The 12,748-nt window shown below is 40.8% G+C and overlaps 1 protein-coding gene across 4 annotated transcripts in view; it reads left to right on the top strand.

The window, feature by feature from the left end:
* The window catches only part of lingo4b (leucine rich repeat and Ig domain containing 4b), an 83,567-nt gene extending 82,074 nt beyond the window's left edge, over positions 1-1,493 (top strand). For 3 of the 4 annotated variants that reach the window (XR_009674842.1, XR_009674843.1, XR_009674844.1), the window contains exon 4: positions 1,278-1,493. The gene's annotated coding sequence lies outside the window, so the exon portion shown is untranslated. The other variant, XR_009674845.1, reaches the window with a different exon arrangement.
* The last annotated feature ends 11,255 nt before the right edge of the window (positions 1,494-12,748 follow it).

Here is a 12,748-nt window from a genome sequence, read left to right as displayed (position 1 = left end):
ACCAAAACAAACTGCTGTTTGGCCACGCCTCCTCCATACTGAAGCCTCCGCTCTCCTCCAGAGACACACCTCCAACCAAAAATAAATCTTGAGCGGGCTGGATTTCAGTCTATCCAAGAATAAAGAGAGAGTAAATATTATGGATGGAGCCTGAGTGACGTCACCCATCTGTACCTGCAGGGGGCGCTGGAGTCCTGACACTTGCATCAGGTGGAAAATGAGAAACTCACCTGCTCTGTGTGCTAAGCTGCTTTGTGCTGAGTGTACAAAAGAGCCCAGTAAGTACCAGCCTCTCTCTCTCTCTCTCTCTCTCTCTCTCTCTCTTTCTCTCTCTCTCTCTCAATTCAATTCAAATAGCTTTATTGGCATGAATGTGTAAAATATATTGCCAAAGCATAAAATAACAAATAATACAATAATAATAATGAAAAGTAATAATTAGCAATTAAATATTTTAACAATGAAAAAAAAAAATCTCTCTCTCTCTCTCTAAACCTCGTCCATATTTTTCCAGCTGAAATTAGACACACATTAGCCGAAGGAACCATTTAATATAAATCCCTCTTCTTCTTTTCAGTGGCTTTGGCACAGCCATTCTTCTGCAGTTATCAGGGACACACAGGCGCACAAACAGAACCGTCTCTTTCATAGACACACAAACACACATCAAGCTAAGACGTTCACGTGTCACTCTTCTCAGACGCTTTATTGCCAGGGACACGGACACAGAATTAAACACAATGAGGAGTAAATATAGTTGAAGGGCAACTGAGCGAGACAAATTAAACCATTTGTGTTGGGTAAAGGAGGCAGTTCCTCCTAATTCCAACATTTATAACTAATCTCGACCACAGGGAATAAACGTCACCACCCCCTCCCACTCGCTCCAGGTGAATTCTCCTGATTATATCCTGCTGCGTTCTCACATCAGCTCACTCTGACTTTCTGCAGAATAAATACGAGGAGGCTGGAGGAGAAACTCCAGGTGAAGAGCTGTCTCCCCCCGCCCCCTCCTCTCTAGAGTCGATGCTCACACAGGTTACCATGTGGTGGACACTGAAGCTTCAGTGTTTATCCAGCTCTGCATCGGTCTGTAAACCTTTCTGCGTTCTAACCTCTCTCCATTTTTCAAAAGCATCTCCAATATTGATCCTAGTTTGAGCACGTTTCTGCTCGTGGAGCTTATTAGAAACATGCAGAGGCTTTTTAGGTCGGGTACAATCACTTCTATCTGAACCACTTCTCTTGCCCGCTTCCATCGCTGCAACGCCTGTTAGTTTGACCTGATAACTGCTCTCATATCTGGCAAACCGAGGGGCGTCCAATACGGCCGTGTGGGGGTGCCTTAAAACCGCCTACCTTCTCTGGTCCAAACAAATCCAGAGCATTCAGGACCAGAATCTAAAGTTAGAAAGAGGACATACTGGCTGCTGCATTGTTGTCAGAGAAGCCAACACTTCAACATAGCATGTTTCCTTAATGTCTGATCACATAGTAAGCTCACTTTATCATTTCACTCACTATACATCTCACTGATTGGTCCTTTAATGAACCATGACTCAGCAGATGTCGTGCCTTTCAGCAGGTGACAGGGCTATTTTTCTGCATGTTGCAAAACAAAACTTCTTTGTTAGTGTTTGTGTTCCTGTTGGAATGCTCTGAATCATACATGACAACATAGAAAAATAAAGCCAGAACAATCCCATCCCTTAATTAAAGACATACATTTCAGATGAGTCATGTCTTGGCGAGATCTGCAGAGATAAGTCGAGGGGAAATTTCACACGGAAGGGAAAATAAAAATAAAGACAGTTGGCTAGAACAGCAGATGTGGAAATTGTGTTGGATGTGCAAAAGCAATAAAAGAGCAGCTCTGCAGAATAAACCATAGGCTGTAAAAATAACTTCAGCACACTACCAGGAGTCAATTCAATAGTTTACAGTTGATTTGTTGTGACTTTAGTTCAGCTTATTCAGAATTTGTTGTTGTTCTTCTTGCTTTGCTCCATGATTATGTGATTCATATGTTATATAATAACTTTCCAAAGCAGTCTCAAATCTTTTTGAGGAATTATAGCTAAAAAATTAATTCTACTTTGCATACAGTACATCCTCTGATAAATAAACTGAAGTACTTTGATTGCATTTCTGTGGTGTTCCTGTAGGTGACCATGATGCAGCCAGACTGAAGCAACAGGTTGTGAAGGTGGACGCCATCATCTTGTCTTTGCAGTGCTGATTCTGAAGAGCATGTCTTCACATTGGACTCAAAGGTAAAATTATCTCTCATATGATTGGACCGTTTTATTATATATATATATATATATAAGAAATTTTAGTAACAATTTATAATCTTTCTTAAAATTTAAGGAAGACTAGCAGCCTCTATGGTTCTGCAAGAAGTCTAGTTCTAACTAAGTCTAAGTCTAGCTAAATACTGAAGCTACTTCTGCATATTTGTCATGAAGCACAATAATCCAACTGACTGCAGTTTCTGCTCACACTGCTGAAATCATGTCTCACTGTTTAAGTTTCACAGTTGTACTGTGAGTATCTGTAACTTAAGAAATCAACAGGAGACATTGTGGTGCAGTGTGTGGTAAGATTATTACATTAATGATGAATGAACACAGTTCTTTTCTGCAGGATTGTTCTCTCATTCCTTATCTGCAGCATCCTGTTTTACCACATTAACTTCATCATCACACCTCATTATATTGGATCGCCTGCACTCAACGCTTTTGTGAATAAGAATGGGTCAAAATACATTTCACACGCCCCCTTTCTGTGACACGCTGAGAGCCTTAAGGAGAACGCCATGAGTTAACAGACAAAGTTCATAATCAGCTCATGCTATCACATCTTTATCTGGGGGCTTCTGGCTTTGCTGAACCAGCTTTCTTAAAGAAAGCCTGGATATGTTGAACTTGCTTCAGGCATACAACTGACCCAAATACTGATCAATAACTTGGACAACAGCCAAATACCACCACCTAGTGTCTAAAGTGAGTTTTGTCGAAACTAAATGTGATGATGTGTTTGCACTCTAGAAATAAAAGTTTCCATGGCTAACAAAAACCAGTATGACCCGGTTCTGCTCATCTGTCTGTCCATAGGCTCACTGACTTGAAGAGAGAGGACACTTGGCTTCCATGTACGAGACACACAAGTCCCAGATTGAATCACTCTCAGGTAAAGAGCGGTCTCACTTTAAAGTGGTATAAGAAGGTGGAGTATTACAGAATCATACAGTAAGCCACAGTTGGTCTAACACTGAGTTAATATAAACTATGTATATTAAAATATACAAGCTTCTGATTTCTGCCTCTGAGATTGATTCTGCTTCAGTTTTCACCCGTTAGCTCACATCCTGTTACGGTGCGGTGTGTAAAACAAGGGAGGTGGACCCAAGTGCGGAAACCAAAAACTATTTATTTAAAATAAAGATTAAAATTCCAAAACACGAAAAAACAAGGAGCCACGAGGAAGCACAAGAGACACTAGCAAACTGATGACTAACTGACATACCACATACAATGAACTGACACAGGACGGAAGAAACACAGAGACTAAATAGAGGGGTAATCAAACACAGGTGAGACTAACAAGACACAGGTGAGGACAATCAGGGCAATCACACTGGGAAACACACAGGCAGGAATACAAGAAACACAGAGGACAACTACAAACCAAATCATGAAACACTAAAACACAGAACTCAAGAATGAACAAAACACACCAGAACAAGAAGAAACACCAAACACTGAAAAACAAAACTAAAAAAAGACCAAATCATGACACATCCCTGACTACTGCTGAGTCATTGGCAAAAGTTAATTATTGTAACCCTGTTTATGTCATGATTATGAGAATATGTGATGAAAATGTGATGACAGTTTAAAATAATCTTCAATAGAAAGTGGCAGGAACACTTTTTTCTTAAAACATAAATTCATAAAGCTGGTCATATTATTGGATTCATCATGTCTTATTATATATTTTGTTTTTCCTCTTAAATAGTTATCCTGTCTTTAATTGGAAAAAATATATATTATCAGCTACTTTTTTATAAAGGCAAACTTTAGAAGCTGAAGTTTAGCAGAACCTGAGGACAGATCTGATTTCAGGTCTGAGGCATAAACATCACAGTAAAATTCATTATACGTTACATTTAACTCCATGATTGTTTTTTGCCCTCAGATTCAGATCCATCATCAACCCCTGACAACATGGAGGACTCGTCCCCTGAGCGTTTCCTGTCCCCTCCTTTTTCCTGGAGTTCTTCTCTTCAGTTATTAACTCTTGAAAACAGTAGCACAAAATGCCAGACTGTTTGACAAGTGTGCGATTGAATAAATGGAAATGGAATCTCATGCGTATCTTGCTATGCTTATTGGCTTTAAATGTTTAATATTAAATAAGTTTGACGCCCATTTATCTCAGACGAGCCCGGCTAGCTTTGCTGTTGTCTTAGCTGTTGTTGGTCAAGAAGAACTTAATGTCGGTTCAAGGCCTTTTCAAATGTGAGCTATAAACTTAACTGCTAAATTATTTTACTGTGACCAACACGTTGTAGTGCTCCAGTTAATCAGAGACAGTCAATTCAGATTCAAAAAAAGTTTATTTAAACATTTTATGAAAAAAAAATCTTCAATAAACAACCTCTGGCTTCATTAACCATGTGGAAAATAAGTAAGGGAGACCATCAAGTCAAACTGCTGGGACATAGGAGAAAGTATAAAAAATAATTTAACAAAGAAATCCCAACAAAAATCAAATAAAGTATAGCGATCCTGGTTGATTGTTTGACTGTTAAAATATGATGGAAAAGCAAATCCAACACAACCTTCCAGCATTTGGCCTTTCAAACACAGGGCAACATCATGTAAAGAAAAATAGCACCATTGAATATTGACCAGGATCTCTGTGTTTTATCTGAGGATGACTATGGTAGCCTTCTCAATGTTCACTGTCACAAAGCACCAGACTCTGTCCACCTTCTTCAGTTGTGCAGACGTCGATCAGCTCCAAATGACATCTAAATCGCAAGATGGAAGCGCCCGTAAGGGGCGTATTTTGGCTTCAAGAACGTTGAGTGGGAGCAGCTATAGTGCGCGCCCACTGGAATAAACCAGTTATCTCACAAGACCAGGGGGAGGACATGGCAGGTCATGAAGATTAAAGGAAGTAAGGATGTTCACTCAGGATCATGCTGTCATGACTTTTCTCCTAATGCTGATGCTTAACCGGCGAGTGCCAATCAAAACAGGGAAACAGACAGAATGATATGTCTAAAAATCCGGGAATAAAATCAACCAGCAAGGCTCGAGTGAGAAACCCCGATGATGTCATTTTGAATCTGAATGACCTCGAGTGACCTCGCTGATCTCGTATGTTTGCCTACAAGTTGTTTTTGAGTCAGGGCAACCAAGTGTGAAATGAAACGAGTGCTGAGCGTCTGAGCCAGGGAAAAACTTCCTCTGACATTTTCCACATTCCTGAACAGCACACACACCAGGAGAGGGAGAGAGTGAAACACACACACACACAGAGGGAGAGAGTGAAACACACACGCACACACACACAGAGGGAGAGAGTGAAACACACACGCACACACACACACAGAGGGAGAGAGTGAAACACACACACACACAGAGCGAGAGAGAGAGAGAGCGAGTGAAACACACACACACACACACACAGAGGGAGAGAGTGAAACACACACGCACACACACAGAGCGAGAGAGAGAGAGCGAGTGAAACACACACACACACACACACACAGAGCAAGAGAGAGAGAAACACACAGAGCGAGAGAGAGAGAGAGTGAAACACACACACAGAGTTGCTACAGGGCAGACTCATTCTGTATTGAGTCACTTCTCACGGAGCGTCAAACTCAACAGCAGAGATTTAACCTGTTGTGAAAAGTGATGAAGACGATTTCGATCTGAGCGCCGAGCTCCAGGTGACATTTCAGGTGAGTTTTAAAAAAAAAAAGACTTCTTTCCCTTCATGTCTGTTTGAGACATTATTATTTGTCCCATGATATAGAAATACATCTTGTCCAGTGTGTTGCGTTTAAATCTGTCATAAAAATGAGCACTGCATGGTGCCATCATGAGCTGATCGTTTACATCTGTATCTGTCCGTGATGGCGTGGTTAAGGCGTTGAAATGGTCAAACTTTTTTTTTATTTTACATATATGGCAATAAATCTGTGTTAATGGTTGATGAACAGAAACAGACTCTTTAAAAAACGCTGATTCATGACTCATCAGTGGACAGAACGAGGTCACAGACGGACGCAGAGTTATGATTGTTCAGCAACAACGTAGAGCAAAGATATGAAAGCAGCACTTTGTCCTTATCAACCACAGAGAGATGACGATATAGATCAGGTGTGTTTGAACCTCGCTCTATCTTTAAGTTCTCTGGTGATAAAGAGGCGGGTCGGCTCAAACCTAAAGGGCTACTCCAGGCTAAGGTTGGAGGCGTCTCAGAGCTTTCTGGGCCCCCATGAGAAGATCTCACATATTGGATTTAATGTTGTCAGTAGTTTCTCAGCAGGACCGAATCAACCCAGGAGGGAGAAGTCTAAAGTCAAGCGACACTGAAACGTTAAAGCTGATTTAGACCGACTGTACAACACACACAAGATCCTTGAAGCGTCAATCGTGCAGAGCACACTGAGGCACGACGGCCAATCACAGTTCGATCAGACGCCCCCGATCAGTCCGATGAATTTCTTATACGTTTGATATTTGGGACGCAAGACTGCACACAATAACGGTTCCTGTCACTCTTCAGCTGTTCTGTCCAAAAAAAGAAGCAAAAATTGCCCCCAAAAAATACTTAATGAAAGAAAAATGTTTAATTCAAATGGGGGGATGACTTGAAAATGGCGGATCTCATTTTGCTTGAAGCCAGTGGCTCGATCTCAAAAGACAATTGGACAGTGCCTGATGTGTTTCTGAATTGTAATCTGTCATCACAACTTCTGCACTTTATCTCTAAACCGATTTGCACATCGTAATTGTTGTTTTCTGTAAACTAAATGTTTGTAAAATGTTTCTTAATCATTTTAAAGCTTATGATGACGAGTGCTGATGATGCCCTCTTGGCCAGGTCACCTTGGTGAAAGAGATCTTGATCTCAACGGGTTAAACCTGCTTCAATAAATAACCAAAAAATCAGTAAACCAAAACACAGCAGTGAAGGAATCATTGATCATCATTAATGAACCAATCACCGGAAGAGGCAAAGCAACAACAAACAGGTTATTTCAGGTTGCCTGTGTAGAAATACAGAGTTGTGCAACATGCTATTTTAATCACATGACAAACAAAGCTTTGGCTGACACGTTTCCTTATGTTAGTGTGCGTGTGTGTTAGTGTGTGTGTGTGTGTGTGTGTGTGTGTGTGTGTGTGTGCGCGTGTGCGTGCATGTGTGTGTGTTAGTGTGGGTGCTTGTGTGTTAGTGTGTGTGTGTTAGTGTGTGTGTGTGTGTTCGTGTGTGTGTGCGTGTGGTGCAGAGGTGTAATCTCAGGCTCTTGTTACACTATAGGTTTACTGTTGGTCTTATAATGAGATTTGTTAATAATAATAATAAAAACAGTTTGAGCGTCACAGATGCCAACAGTTAGCAGTTTGTCCTGAGGAGTCGAGTGTCTGAAAAGATAAGACTGGTGCCAGCTTGATCGAATGATTTCAGGCAGTTTGAGCAGTTTTTTAAAGTCAATGCTGTCCGCCAGATAACGTCTGTATATACTTTCCTCCAAACAGCCGTGAGGCACGGTTACTGAGCACGCTCTCAGTAGGATTAAACCCTTTTGAGAGGGTCACAAGCTGCAGGTTTTATTTAGAGTGAGCAGAAGCTGCAGCCGAGGCTCCGGAGATCTCTTTGGATTTGTTTGTAAACTGAAGAAACTGGAAATGTGCTGCAGTTTGGCTCTTTCGACCTTGTCAAAGTATTTTATATACAAAGTGTAGTCTCACCTCCACACTACGTTTCTATTTATGTAGGAAGATTATTTTAAAGGTTTGTGTTGAACTCAAAGATCATTTTCTTGTTGTTGTTTCTAGAAGTGTGTGACAGCTCTTTTCTGTGTCATTAGAGCATATGTTGGAGATGTCACACATTAGTTTCTGAAGCTTCACTTTGGAGCCCAATGACGTCGGTGGCAAAAAACTGAATCTGAGGCGGGCTCTTAGCCTACTTTCTAACAGCTACAACTTGTTTTATTGGACCTCACTGCTGCACTCGATCACAGTTATTCATAGATTACAGCACTGGTTTGGTCCTTCTGGCACGGCTCTTTATTAGCTCAAGTCCTACCTTCAGGGCAGAGATTATTTTGTATCAATTGGTAACCATTTGTCAAAGAGTCTCCCATCAGTTTGTGGGGTTCCACAAGGATCAGTTCTTGGACCTCTCTTATTTAGCCTATGTTGCCTTTAGCAGATATTTCACATGTATCACATCACATGTATGCTGATGACACACAATTATACATACAAGTGTCACCGAAATGAGTTTCCTCTGTAAGGTGGCTGAGCTCAGAGTAGAGTCACTGCTCCTCCTTCGCATCGAAAGGAGGTCTTCTGGACCCAGGGGTACACCCACGGTAGATGGAGGGACTACATATCCCTTCTGGCCTAAGAACACCCCGGGATCCCCCAAGTGGAGCTGGAAAATGTTGCTGGGGAGAGGGAAGTCTGGGGCTACTTCCTTAAGCTGCTGCCACCGCAACCCAGCCCCGGATAAGCAGTAAATGATGGATGGATGATGGATGGATGGAAGAGTCACGGGTGATTGCAGTCCAATGGACTCCCTGGGACTTTGTTGTCTTCAGTTCGTTAATTTGTTAGTTTTAAACACAACTGTCTAAAAAACATGTTTCACTTCAAATTGGACGTGCATGAGCAGTTCTACTTTTTGTTTTTTACCAGGTTGATACCATTTTAAACATGCAACCCAACATAAATTGAATACCACATTGGAGTTTGTTTCCAGATGTTGTTATCCAGAGTCTGTAGAAATGGACTTGGCCTTTGGTCACAAATTACCCTTTTTTTTAAACTTTTATTCAACACTGTTAGTTTGCTCCACAGATGTGTCACAATGCAGCCAACACCTAAAACGATATACAACTACCTGTTGGGAAATGTTGACCACAAAGCTGACGGGAGTGTGTGCTGAAGTCACATTTACTGTAAGTTGTTGACTCTTTTACTGCAACTTTCTGAAAGTGAAACCAAAGGCTAATTATTCCCTTTGGATCAGTTTCATTTGATGACTGGTCCAGGAGGGTGTTGCTCAATTCTCTCTGAGCATGAGTGAGTTTCAGGCGAGGATTACATTCAGGGTGACAGGAAAAAATAGACTTGACATGAAGTGTGGGCTAGGCTAAAGTATTTTATAAAAAAAAAAAAAAAAGGAAAGAAAGAAATCAGATGTTCAGGCTGGCTGTCACTAGGGCTGTCAATTCTTAAACAGAAATGTAAACATTAATTTGAACCAGGAGGAGAAAGTTCCAAATCAAACTGTAATGAGCCTAAGAGAGACCCCTCATATAACCAGTTTCAGACAGGAAGTATGCTGGTTCTGTTCTGAGAGTACTGACTGGTTTACAGGGAGTAAAGTTTAAAATCGGCCTTGTGATAATAGCCAAACATATCTTATTGCTTTTGGTTTAGTCTCACACATTAAACCAAAGGTATTTGGTAAGAGTTGGCTTGGTCAGTATTTCCTTTGCAGTTTGATATTATAGACATTTGGCACATTCTTGGCTGCCCTTGTCACCCCGGTGTGTCTCATTAATTTATAACTCATTTACTGCAAATAGCAGAGGACAATGGAATAAAGTAGGAGTCAAAGTACACAAACACAGGAGGCATTGTTTTGTGCTGAACGATGTTTCATGTAGAGGTCAGACTGGACAACAGTGGTAGAAAGACGTTTAAGGTTTGTGCAGAAGCTATTAAACTTAATATTTTGATCACCTGAAAGACAGTATCATCTCTTTTATATCCCTTAAAGGAGATCTATTATCCTCACTTTCAGCATGAATGATGTCAGTCTGGGACACCTGTAGCTGTGAGCTCATAAACTTGTTTATTTTTCTGATACTGGCGTCAGTAAAATCCCTCATTTCAGCCTCTGCCTGAAACGCTTCATTTCAGCTACTGTCTCTTTAAGAACCACTGAGAAACCACGTCCAGGGGTCACTCCAACATCTATGTATGTTGTGTTTAAAGAAATGTTGCAGAGGTTTACTTTATACTTTATTTCAGACCCATAGGTCCATATTGTTATAATAAAAGCACAGATATATAAATCAAGGACATTTAGTATGAACATCCAACATGGTAACACAATATGTCAGTATTTAAAGGTGCACTATGGAGTTTTGGTGGTGAAGTTTGAAAGTTGGAGAAGTGAGACAATTCGATGCTTTATTTTCCGAACTGAATACACAAACTTTACTCAAAGAAAAAATGGGTCTGTTTTAGCTGTTTGGAGCTAAAAAAAAAAGCTACCAGATGAGTTGTGGTATCACTGTTGCAGACCCCCCACTATAACTTCTTGCGTATCATTTTATCTTCAAACAGTGTTACGGTGACTACATTTTCCTCTTTGGACAGTTTGTGTTTAGAGTTATGAACATATACCACAGAGTCTGTACACTTATCCAACTTTCACATTTCTCTACTAAAACTCCATAGTGCACCTTTAAAGATGGATCAGCAGAATAGATCTCCTTTAAATTGTATTCAGAAGATTGTTAAAAATCCCTTCAAACAAAAACAATTAGTGGGGAAGACAGAGAAGTTCCCCTGCTGTTTCCTTAGCGTAGTATTTTCTCACAGAGGATGATTCTACTTGTCAGAGCAGGAAAAGCCCCGGGTGAAATGAATAACATTAACCACGGCTCTGTTCCATTTAGAAGCAGCAACACGCCGTCACCATGAGCCAGGCTGTGCGTCGCTGAAGCCCAGGAATTTAAACCCACTAATGTCATCAGTTCAATCTGTTGCCAAATGTCCATGAAGAGAAAAGTCGACTGCTTTAATGACGAGTCATATTTTCCATTTGTCAGCGTCATGAGTCAGTGGGCTCTAAACTATTTGGAAACAGGTGTGACTAATAACTTCTCCTGCTGTGACCAATCAAAACATCAGCTGTGACTGTAACGTTTGACAGACTGCTACTCGTAATTCAATGTTTCTTTTAACAGCTGGGAGGATGTTTGGAGATATTTACCCGTCTCAGCCTTTTGCTTTTTGCCCCGTCACTTCCTTTCAAAGATCTGCTCTGTGCTTTCTCAAGCCTCACAGGAAAAGTCATCAGTCAAATGTGATGTCCTTTGTGATCGACAGAACAACATTGACGCATGTTGAAGTAAAAACATTGCAAAGTGAATGTATAATGTAGCTCCGCTTTTCTTTTTCCAATCTGAGCTCCACTCAGTTGGTAAATGGACTTGAGCTTGTATAGCACTTTTCTAGTCTTCCGACTACTCAAAGCACGTTTACACAGTATGTCACACCTACACATTCACACCCTGATGGTAGTGATCACTATGTAGTAAGTCCATCAGAAGTAACTCATCCCATTCATACACCACCACCGAAGCAGCGGGAGCAATTCAGTCATTAAAAGGACAAAAAAAAAAAAAAAAAAAGACAAAACACATTTTAAAAAGCTGAGAAGCACTGACTAAAGCAGAATATGGCATTCAAAGTGCAAAATCCAACAAGATCAGTTGATGTTAAACAGACAAATGAGCACAGCCACATGTGGAGGAGGAACACGGTGACCTGGGAGCAGCACATGAACACAGAGCGCCGTTAAACCAGAGTAAAGAACACGTGTCGGGGTATTGACTGCTGGGTAAATATCAGACGTAGTCATAGAGCTGTGAGCTGTGAGCTCTATGACTCTCTCTATGACTCTTTAAAACTGATCAACAATACCTCCCAGCAAAACACTGATCAGAAAAATACAAAATCTTGTATTTCAGTGGTTCTCAAACTTTTTAGACTGCGTACCACCTCCGAAAATATTTGGCTCTCCAAGAACCACCATTATGGTAGATGTTAAAATATACTGTAGGCCAGGGGTCTCCAACAGGTAGCCCGGGAGCTACTGAGCTACCCACGGGCAGGTTTTCAGTAGCTTGCCTATACGTTGACCGACTGTGTTAAAAATAAAAATAAAAATCTGACGACGGTTAATGCACCTCTTCCCACTATTCATATATTTGGCCCATAAAAACAAGTATGAAGTACTGATGTTTCCTCGGACATTGATGTGAATTTAAGATTATTGATATTGGCTTATTGCAATTTCACACATGTACAAACAGTGGCTTAATTCAGCTGAGCTATGTAAATAAATGCAAGCGATTTGATGCAAGTAGCCCTTGGCCACTTTCATTTTTTGAAAGTAGCTCTCAGATGAAAAAAGCTTGGAGACCCCTGCTATAGGCCTATCAACTTAACAAAACTTCCTTTAAAAAAAAAAAAAAATCCCTCTCGACTCCTGCAGAGTATACAAAAGAGAGCAGAATCACATCAGCGAGGGAGAGCGAGAGGGAGAGAGAGGAGGAGAGAGAGAGAGAGAGGGGAGGAGAGAGAGAGAGAGGGGGGGAGCTATAAGTTATGCTGTCCGTATACTCTTGTAAATGCATCAAAACTGAAACTTCTCCTGGCTCCATTTTAAAAATGTAAATGTACAGCTGCTT

This window comes from Labrus mixtus, chromosome 11 (genome assembly GCF_963584025.1).
Source record: "Labrus mixtus chromosome 11, fLabMix1.1, whole genome shotgun sequence".
In the NCBI taxonomy this organism is placed as follows: domain Eukaryota; kingdom Metazoa; phylum Chordata; class Actinopteri; order Labriformes; family Labridae; genus Labrus; species Labrus mixtus.
Note: the sequence above shows the minus strand (reverse complement) of the source record. Positions and strands in the feature narration are given on the sequence as shown.